The sequence below is a fragment of the Gymnodraco acuticeps genome, unplaced genomic scaffold, assembly GCF_902827175.1.
Source record: "Gymnodraco acuticeps unplaced genomic scaffold, fGymAcu1.1, whole genome shotgun sequence".
NCBI classification, from domain to species: Eukaryota; Metazoa; Chordata; class Actinopteri; order Perciformes; family Bathydraconidae; genus Gymnodraco; species Gymnodraco acuticeps.
Window position 1 is genome coordinate 29,211 of NW_022991313.1, and position 9,237 is coordinate 38,447.

Genomic DNA, 9,237 nt, shown 5'->3' on the forward strand with positions numbered 1-9,237 from the left:
GCTATATAAATAAATTGAGATTGAGATAAGCCCTTTTCTACAGGCATATTTTACCGGCATATAAGGCAGCTAAGAACCGGTTTTCGGTACTTGGAGCCGGATCTGCTGCGGTGGAAACAGGAAGAACCAGAGCTTAATCAGGCTCTAGTCCGGAACCGGCCTTGAAACCGGTTTGGTGGAAAAGGGGCAATAGTGCCGTCTTTTGTTATGTTCTTTGAATTCGGCCACGCCAGCTCCACAAACAAGACAAACGGCTTTCCTGCAAATTCTAGTAAACAGGTGTCTCTCCCTCCCACCTGTCTTGAAAGCCCCTGTTTTCAGAGTCCACTTTTCGTTTGGCCATTTCTTTTGAGGTGAATTCTGACGTCTCATGAGTGTGCAATAAAGCAGTAGGAAGGTGCAGATAACAACATGTGCGTAGGTTATTAACGTCCATCCATTTGCGTGCTGTGCATCATTGTGAATGTTGCTGCCGCAAGGAATTGTCGGGCGTCAATATCTCCTTTCCTTTCTAGAATGTCTTGGTGCTCTGGCTGATGCAGTACATTCTGGGACTTGGAGTATCAGCGGTGTATGTCTTATACAGGTGGGCCAGTTATGATAGTTAGGAAATGTTCTCGCGGCCCAGACACATGTCAACAAGAACAACAAGAACAACAACAACGGGAGAGCAGTAAAATTATTTTCTATCATACTGTGGTTTTGAAAAATAAGTGTAATTGCTTACTCATTAGGTCTTTCTTTGTCTCTGCTCTCTTTGTCTGCAGACAGCGATCATCAGTTTTGACTATCTGACTGCTTTCAAACATTTGGAATATGGCACAGAGGAATACTGGGCTCTCAGGTCTAAGGTAGGTAAACACTTGCCATTTGTTTGACAAAACGAGGGCTCACTGGAGATTATTGTTCTTGTTTATTTCTATGAAATATTGCGGAATGTCTTATTGTTTAGACCACTTTCTATTTAACAAGCTTTGTCAACTCATGAAAAACAATGGTTTACCTATAGCTCCAATGAAAGTAGCAATGAAAAGAAAATGCCCTGCTGGTTCTCTGATGGAAACATGTTTAAGTGAAAAAGCAGCATTAGCAGTCATTAATTTAGTTGAGATATAAAGATAAACTCTGTTCGGGCGCTAGTTCTGTAATAAGATTAGGTTCACATTGGTGTGATGGACGTGTGTGTGTGTGTGTGTGTGTGTGTGTGTGTGTGTGTGTGTGTGTGTGTGTGTGTGTGTGTGTGTGTGTGTGTGTGTGTGTGTGTGTGTGTGTGTGTGTGTGTGTGTGTGTGTGTGTGTGTGTGTGTGTGTGTGTGTGTGTGTGTGTGTTTCTTCAAAGAGAAATAATATCAAAATGTTAAAGGTCCCATGACATGCTTTTCTGGTTATTACCCGTCCCCTTGTGTGTTATGTAGCTTTGTATGCATGTAAACGGTCTGCATGGTCACAAACCCTCAAAGTATACCCTGTAGCGAGTTGGCTACAGTGGGTGGGTGGGGGCTATGGGGATCTCAGTTAATGGGGCTCATTTTTATATTGCTTCAGTTTATAATCGTAACGGATCGAAAAGTTCAGATACATTTTTCAATACATGATGCGCTTCCACAAACAACAACCAACATAATTATTACATTCAAATGAAGTACATTATTCAAGTTTACATTAACTTTGGATAAGAACACGGGAGAAATTAGTGGAAGCGCTCTCTTTTCCTCTCTCCCTCCCCTGACAGTCCGTCAGTATCCGTCTCATGCGGCCCCCAATCCAGTAATGAGTGACCCGACAGTGAAGAATACATATATTTATAACTAGTTTAGCTAGTTCCAGAGGTAGATAAAATAGCTAAGTGTCTTAGGTCAAACTCTTAGTGTGTGTTTTGCTCTGCTCACCGGTCCGTCACAGCGGGCTGCAGGATTTCTGCTTCACACACGTTGCATACCGCTATTTTATTGTCTTTTACTTTGCTTTAGGAGCTCCAACAAGTCGTTTAGGACAGAGAGTGAATACACATACTATACAGAGATGCTGTATGAGAAACCAATGTGAGTTTGGAAAATTGCACAATATAAATCTATTCTAGTATACCTCAACAATTGAATTATGATCAGTAGAAATGGCCAAGTCATGGGACCTTTAATGGATAAAGGATAACATATGGATCATAAATAATATGAATAATATAAACAAACCTTATATAAAGAATAATATAAACTGATCATGACATAAGATTTCTCTTAAACTCCGATAATTGTGAATTAAGAAAATAGCTCAATCAAAATACTACACATACATTTCTCTCTCTTCATGTTAACTCAGTCCCTCAAACACTCATTACAATGTTGTTAATGTTGTTTTGAAAAATATATTGTAGGGCCATACGGATACAAAACATGTCTGTGAAGTTTTTTGCTTAAAATACCAAACAGATCACCCATTTTAGCCATGCCTCATATTGCTCATACTATTGCAGGCCTGTTTCAAACAGGCTGATTCTGCTTTAAATGGAACAGCTGCTTCTAGCCACGCCCCTTTGTAGCGTCATTCAGCTTTCCCCTGCTAGAGAGATTTCTACCGGGAGAAACCATAGACTGGGAGAAACTCAGCTAAACGCTGCGGTAATTAAATGCCATATTATGCTCCCAACCACTTCAAGCTTTATTTCTGAAACAGTATGGAGCTCAAACCTTTCTCTCTCGCAGGGTTTACCACCAGGACATTATGTTACACATATTCTCTCCAGTAGCCTACAGCGTTAGCTCCATGGTTAGCTCTGAGTGTTAGCATGCTTGCTAATGTAAACACATAGCATATTACTCCCAAAACACGCCGCACATTGTTTCTGATACAGCACATAGCTTGACACCGCTAGAACAGTGCCATTATATGTATTATATATGTAATAACTTTACTCTAAGTGCCTCCTGCAGACATCCTTCTGAATACACACACATACGAGAGGGGATTCAGCTGGACACGGAGACGATAGATTGGGACGTGTCACGTGTGCCGGAGACGATAGGTTGGGACGTGTCACGTGTGCCGGAGAAGATAGGTTGAGACCAGAGCCCTAGAGAGATAAGAGTTACGACACTCTTTGATGTCGCCGCCAGCCGGTCACGTGGTTTATGTATGCCGGGATAGTTCAAAACGCACTTCCGTTGCAATGCTTCTCTATGGCAAAAACAGCACAAACATGGTCAAAATAGTCATAGATTAAACCAACGCTGTTATTTTTTAAAGATTGCTTTCATATTTACATGATGTGGTTACACTTTGTATGGGTTGGCACTATTTATAAGTTTCGTTATTTAACGATATTTTGAGGGGAAAGTGTGGTAGCACAAGCAGGCTATGTTGCTGTCACTGCCAGGGCAGTCACGTCCGTAGTATAGTTGCGCTGTCATGTTCTTCTATGGGACAGACAGACAGCAGCGATTGCGTTATTGAATGGTAAATATATATATTAAAAAAACACACACCCAAGTACTTTTTCAGCTGTAATTGCATTATTGCATACTTTTTATTGACAGTTTTGCATTTGGAGAGGCAGGGTGACAACGGAAAGCTTGGTAGCCTATTACTTAGATACGTTTTACATTTTTGGAGGGAAACGTTTGTGTTCATGTTAGCATGGGTAGCATGATCATGTTAAGACTATGAATATCATTTTACCACAACAGTGGATGAACAATTGATATATGTGTTTGAACAAGAACAACAGGAATAACAAAGTAAAAGGGACGAACAAATGTGTGAACAAGTATTAAGAACAGTGTATGGAAAAAGTGATGTGATGTGGGATGTGTGTTAGAACAAAACAAAGTCAAATGAATGAGGAGAACAAAGAGGGTTAGGGTTCAACGGAAAAAGATTAATTCAGCCAAAAAACACAATTTTGATTAATCTAAAGTGTAAAACAATCTTCAACACAGACCAAATTAGTGCCCTTGGACAACAAACATATGGTGGGGCAAATAAACGATAAATTAAATTGAGAGAGTGGGAGACTAAAAATGATTACTATGATAAATATTCAAACTATTTACAAAACTATTTACAGAAGCTCCTGTTGAACCAGCAACAAAAACAGGTTTGTCAACAATAACGAGGCCACTTTGCCAGGGGGAGGTGATCCAGCGACGAGACAATAAAGCAATTCATATTAGGTTCTGTTGAGACACTACAGAATATAAAACCTTCCAAGCCATGACCTCTGCCTGAAATCAGGACCACTCATGCCCCTTTCACACCAGCGCTTTTTCAGCTCCGGCTCGGAGCTGGAGCCTGAAAAGCGCCGGTTTTTCCTGTTCACACCGCAGCGGCGCCGGCTTAGCTCCGGAATCCGGTTCACTTCCAGCTCCAAAAAATTGTCGGTCTAGAGACAAGAGCTTCGGAGCTAAGAGGTGGCGTCGCTTACGTCTCTCTTACGTCGAGGCGTGCAGGAAACTAAACCCTCCTCCCCTGAACATGGGTCGACTGTCATGCCTGCCTACAAGCAGTAGTGCTTATAAACATACTTTATAAAGTCAGGCAACACTAACCAGGCTTCGTGTGATTCTGTTTATTTGTACCTTACTTTGACCATCCGTTCCCTGTCATTGATCATTGTGGAGAGAGGCAGACGTGTTGTTTTGTATTATAGCAGCTATCGGATGGAATCAATAGCCTACATGGGCTGCACAGGTTGTCGTGTCCGACTATCACAAGTAGAATCATAATAAAAATACGCCGGTAAAATGTGCCTGTAGAAAACGGTTTATGCCACAATAGGATAGCAATAGCAAGTAGTCAGTTTAGCTTCGGTTGCTATGCTAACATCACCCATTTTATACCAGAGAAACTTTCATAACAGCGTTGTGATACCAAACAGCGTCAATTCAGACTGACACACATTCACTTAGGCTAAGGGGAACTGGGGATATGTATCAGCTGCTTGTGTGAGTCGGACAGTGAATACTTTAGAGCGGCCGCTGCAGTGTGAGCTAACCGGGAGCTAACGGGAGAATAAACTCCCGTGGAAGAGCAGCCAACACTGCAGCGGTCGGTAAATGCTGCAGAAACACATGAATAAACAATGAACCACGGCACTCTGGAGAAAAGTATAAGGTTGGAGAAGTCGTTATTCAATTTAATCTGGCTTTGTGTGATTAAAAGCAACACGATCATCGACCCGACGCAGTTGTTGTTGTTGTGAGCGCCGTAATGCCGTTGGGGAGCAAATCAGCGATGTAAACGGTGACGTCATGACGCAGCAGCGGCAGCACCCAGTCGGGCTCTGGGCGGTGTGAACAGAGCGGGAGCAGAAAAGGGAAACCGGAGCTGAACCAGAAAAGCTCTAGCTCGGAGCTAGAAAGGGAAAAGCGCTGGTGTGAAAGCCGCATCAGAGGAGAATGCAGCACATCAAACTGGAGTCAGGAGTGTGAATAACACATTTTGGCCAAAACAAATTGTTGCTTACCAATACAGTGACTGAACATTGGACACCAAAAAGTTTGACCTCATGTCGTCACGCAACACTGTTACTGCCCTAAGTCATTTCAAGATAGAGGAGTATGATAAGGCCATCAGCTTCCTCCGGGACTCCATCCATCTGTTTCGGGGCCTGAAGATCGGTCCCAAGGGCAGCTGGAAACCAGTCCAGACAGGACTGGTGATGGCCACAACAACAATCCTGGAGGTCCAGCATGACCTGTTGAGACAAGGGCACAAATTTGTTCTCACAAGCCGCTTCACTCAAGACTGCCTGAAAAACACATTTTCGTCCATTAGTCTGAGGAACTCTGTCCCAACACCTGTAGAGTTCCAATATGCTCTGCGCGCTGTCACTGTGGGTGAAAAAAAAAAGTGCTAATTATTATTTTTTAAAAAGTGTTTATTTTGTTAAAAATAAACATTTTGGATGCATGAAGGAATGAAGGATGAGCCTAAAAGGCTCATCCTTCATTCACTGCTGTAGAGTAGCCTATTCAGTAGGCTATTGTTTTTTTAAGACTGAATAATACCTTTGAAGAACAATCATTAAACTAGTGTGTATATTACAAAGGAATCTATCCTAGCATGCCATCAAGCATTAAAAAGTAGCGCTAGGCTAGTTGTACAGTACATATGAGTTAACACGGAACAGTACCAAAAAAAACAAAGTACAGTCAACATGTCACATAATGAAATGTTAGTATATCCCAAAATTCAATGAAATATTAAATGAAATATTTATCACAAACGCCACCTCATTTCTACTAGTGCTAGCAGTTAAGTCATATCATACAGAAAAAGCCGACTAAGGATGGCTGACACGGTCAGGTTCAGCGGATAAAAACCAAAATAACAATAAAAACACATAATCAATCTAAATCCTGCTTGTTAGTTACCCAGCATCATTGATATATAAGCTGCTAGCGATTCATTACTGAAATCTTACCTTCAAAGCTGACGAAGTCGCGCTAGCTAACTAGCAGGCAATGGTTGTAAACAATTGGTTGTAACAACCAAGATAAAATATAGATAATTACGCTGTGCATATACAAATGAAGACCAGTATAAGCATCATAAAGGGCCTCTGATACAATATAGACAGTTGACAATTCAAAAGAGTTCGATATTTCAGCAACTTACCTCTGGAACTAATCGACGCGCCGTAATGTAAGTGAATGAGGTTCAACGCCCAAATGACAATATTTTGAACTATTTCGATGTCCATACCCCGGAAGTAAGCGCCGCCATTTTTTACAACGGAGGTCTATGGGAGTGTCGTAACTCTTATCTCTCTAGGGCTCTGGTTGAGACCAAGCGGCAAACTGTGGGGTAGAGCCGGGAAGCCAATACGGAAGTGCCACACACTGCAGTTCATATATTGGCCGATAGGCGATGGCTGCAGAAAGGAGCAATTTCCATAGACCCCCATGTTAAAATGCCCAACTTTACAGCAGAAAAAAACATGTTTCTACCCCTGGCTCCATACATTTTATTATCGATATAGTTAGATTCCACCTTCATGATAATGGATCTGTGAGTAAATTGTTTTCTAACGCGACCCTTTTATTTATATTAGGTCTTAAAGTTTGTGCATAAATTAGGGCGTGGTCACACTGAGTGACGGCTCTGTCAAGTGCCTGTCGCTGCTAGCTTCTTGTCTCTCTGCTACCTGCTCCGTGAAGCAAGCTACAGGGACTCTGCCTGCTCAGCTCATCCAGGAAACACAACTTGTAGCCGGCCGTGGTTGTTTGTTCTTCATGCTTATATATCGGACTATTGTGACTCGCTCTGCGGTTAAAACAGACGGTGCATGCATGTGGAAAGTGAAATTCGAGTGCTTTATTTATGTGTTACTGGGTTATGGTCTGAAAATGTAATAGGTTGAATAACACACTCTTCAACCTTGTCAAAGCTCTGTTTAGTCCTTTTGTTTTTGAGTTCTTAGCTCTCAAGCTATCAACTAGCCCTAACTCATTACAACATATATTTTACTGCTCTATATTTTTTATTTGGGGTCTATGTTCCATGGAGAATTTGTCGAATTCTACATTTAATAAACAATTGAAGTCCCCTACTAGAAATATTATACCTACAGCTTCCCTAGCCAGTATGGACTACCTGGGGCGGCAGTGGTTCAGTCTGTAGGGGATTGGACGTTGGATCGAAGGGTCGCCGATTCACGTCCCGATTGGACCAAATAATACGGAGTGTGAACTGGTACTGGAGAGGAGCCGGCTAGACTGGCTGCCTCCGTTCTGACCTCTCAACTGCATGTGCATGTATTTGTATATGTGTGTACTGTATGTACCTGTATAACAATGCATGTGTGTACGACAGAGTGGAAACTGAATTTCCCCCTCTGGGAATTAATAAAGGTATTTTTATTCTTCTTCTACTTTAAAAAAAAAAGTAGGATAATCTTCGTTTGGGGCATTTATATTCATGAAGGTCAAACTAACACTGCCAATTGTCCCTATTATTACCAGATTTCTGACCTGATTGTCCTTTACTTCTCTTTGTACAGCAAAACGGACAGCTCTACTTATTGAAACGTATTACTCTTCTTTGGGCAAAAGGCATAAAACACCTGTTCAACCCATTATCTTCTTGATTTCCTGTGTTCAGCATCACTCATGAGTTTCCTGCAACAAGGCCAATGAGTTAAAAAACCTGTAATGAAAACAATAGTGTAATACTCTGTTTGAACAACAGAGGCCGCTCTCTGCTTGAGCATTTGGCCTGTTCCTTAGTCACTGCTGGATCAAGGCAGAGGACGAGTGGGATGGGAGCATTTTGAATGAAATAGTCAAAAAGTTTGATTGATTTAAGATATTTTCAAAGAGACTTAGACAAAGACAAAAAAGTACAGAATTGTTTAATTAAAAAACATTTTCACTTTTTGTAAAAAATCTAAAGAAAATCCCAAGCTATTATTGTGTATTGTTTTGCTAAAGTTATCTTTATATTCAGAGTAATTATACAATGATTTTTGATCACCTTTATTTGTCAGCTTTCCATCACCCTCAATAATAAATACATACAACAAAAATAATGATGATAATAGAAAATGTATAAATAAATACACCAATTAACCATCACACAAATAACCCACATTTTTTTTTTTAGTTTATGTAATTTTTTGTTATTAATGCCAGCCTTTAAAACTCCTCATGTGACAAGAGAGGTTTCTCAATTCTCATATTTCCCCTCCTCGACTCCTCGATCCTCCGGTAGTGACCCGGAAATGAATTTCAGCGCGCCATTTTGAAGGAGATCTCATTTCTCTAAATGCACACCGAGGACCGAGCATCGAGGAGGCTCTCTGGAGGAGCTCTAACCGAGGAGACACTGATGGTTCCTCCACGGCTCCTCCGCGGATGCATTTCCGGGAACGGTGGAGGCGTGACGCACGGCCGGACTTATCTCAGCCAATGACAGCTCTGCATGCATCCCCTGGATATTATTTTAGAAACTGCTTTCATCGCGTTGCGATGTTTCCAGAGAGAACAGCTGTGAGGTCCGTGCAGAAAGCAGAGCAGTGTGTATAATATATATCACTCAGTAGAACAGGCCTACTGTCTTTATTTGCTTTAGTTTAGTAGATATCTACAAACAAAGAGTCCATATTTTTCTAAGACCATTTAGTGCTTCACATTATAAAATACACAACGGCTGTAGCCTGATTATGCTTTAGGAGCTGTAGGTGTGTGTGGTACAGTGTGTAGGTGTGTGTGTGGTACAGTGTGTAGGTGTGTGTAGGTGTGTG

General features: G+C 41.4%; 1 long non-coding RNA gene across 1 annotated transcript; it reads left to right on the forward strand.

Moving 5' to 3' along the window:
* The first annotated feature begins 257 nt into the window (after positions 1-257).
* Positions 258-1,189, forward strand: LOC117562445. Its single transcript, XR_004571538.1, has 3 exons — positions 258-413; positions 516-586; positions 768-1,189. It is a non-coding gene; the product is annotated as an uncharacterized LOC117562445 (long non-coding RNA).
* Positions 1,190-9,237: the final 8,048 nt, after the last annotated feature.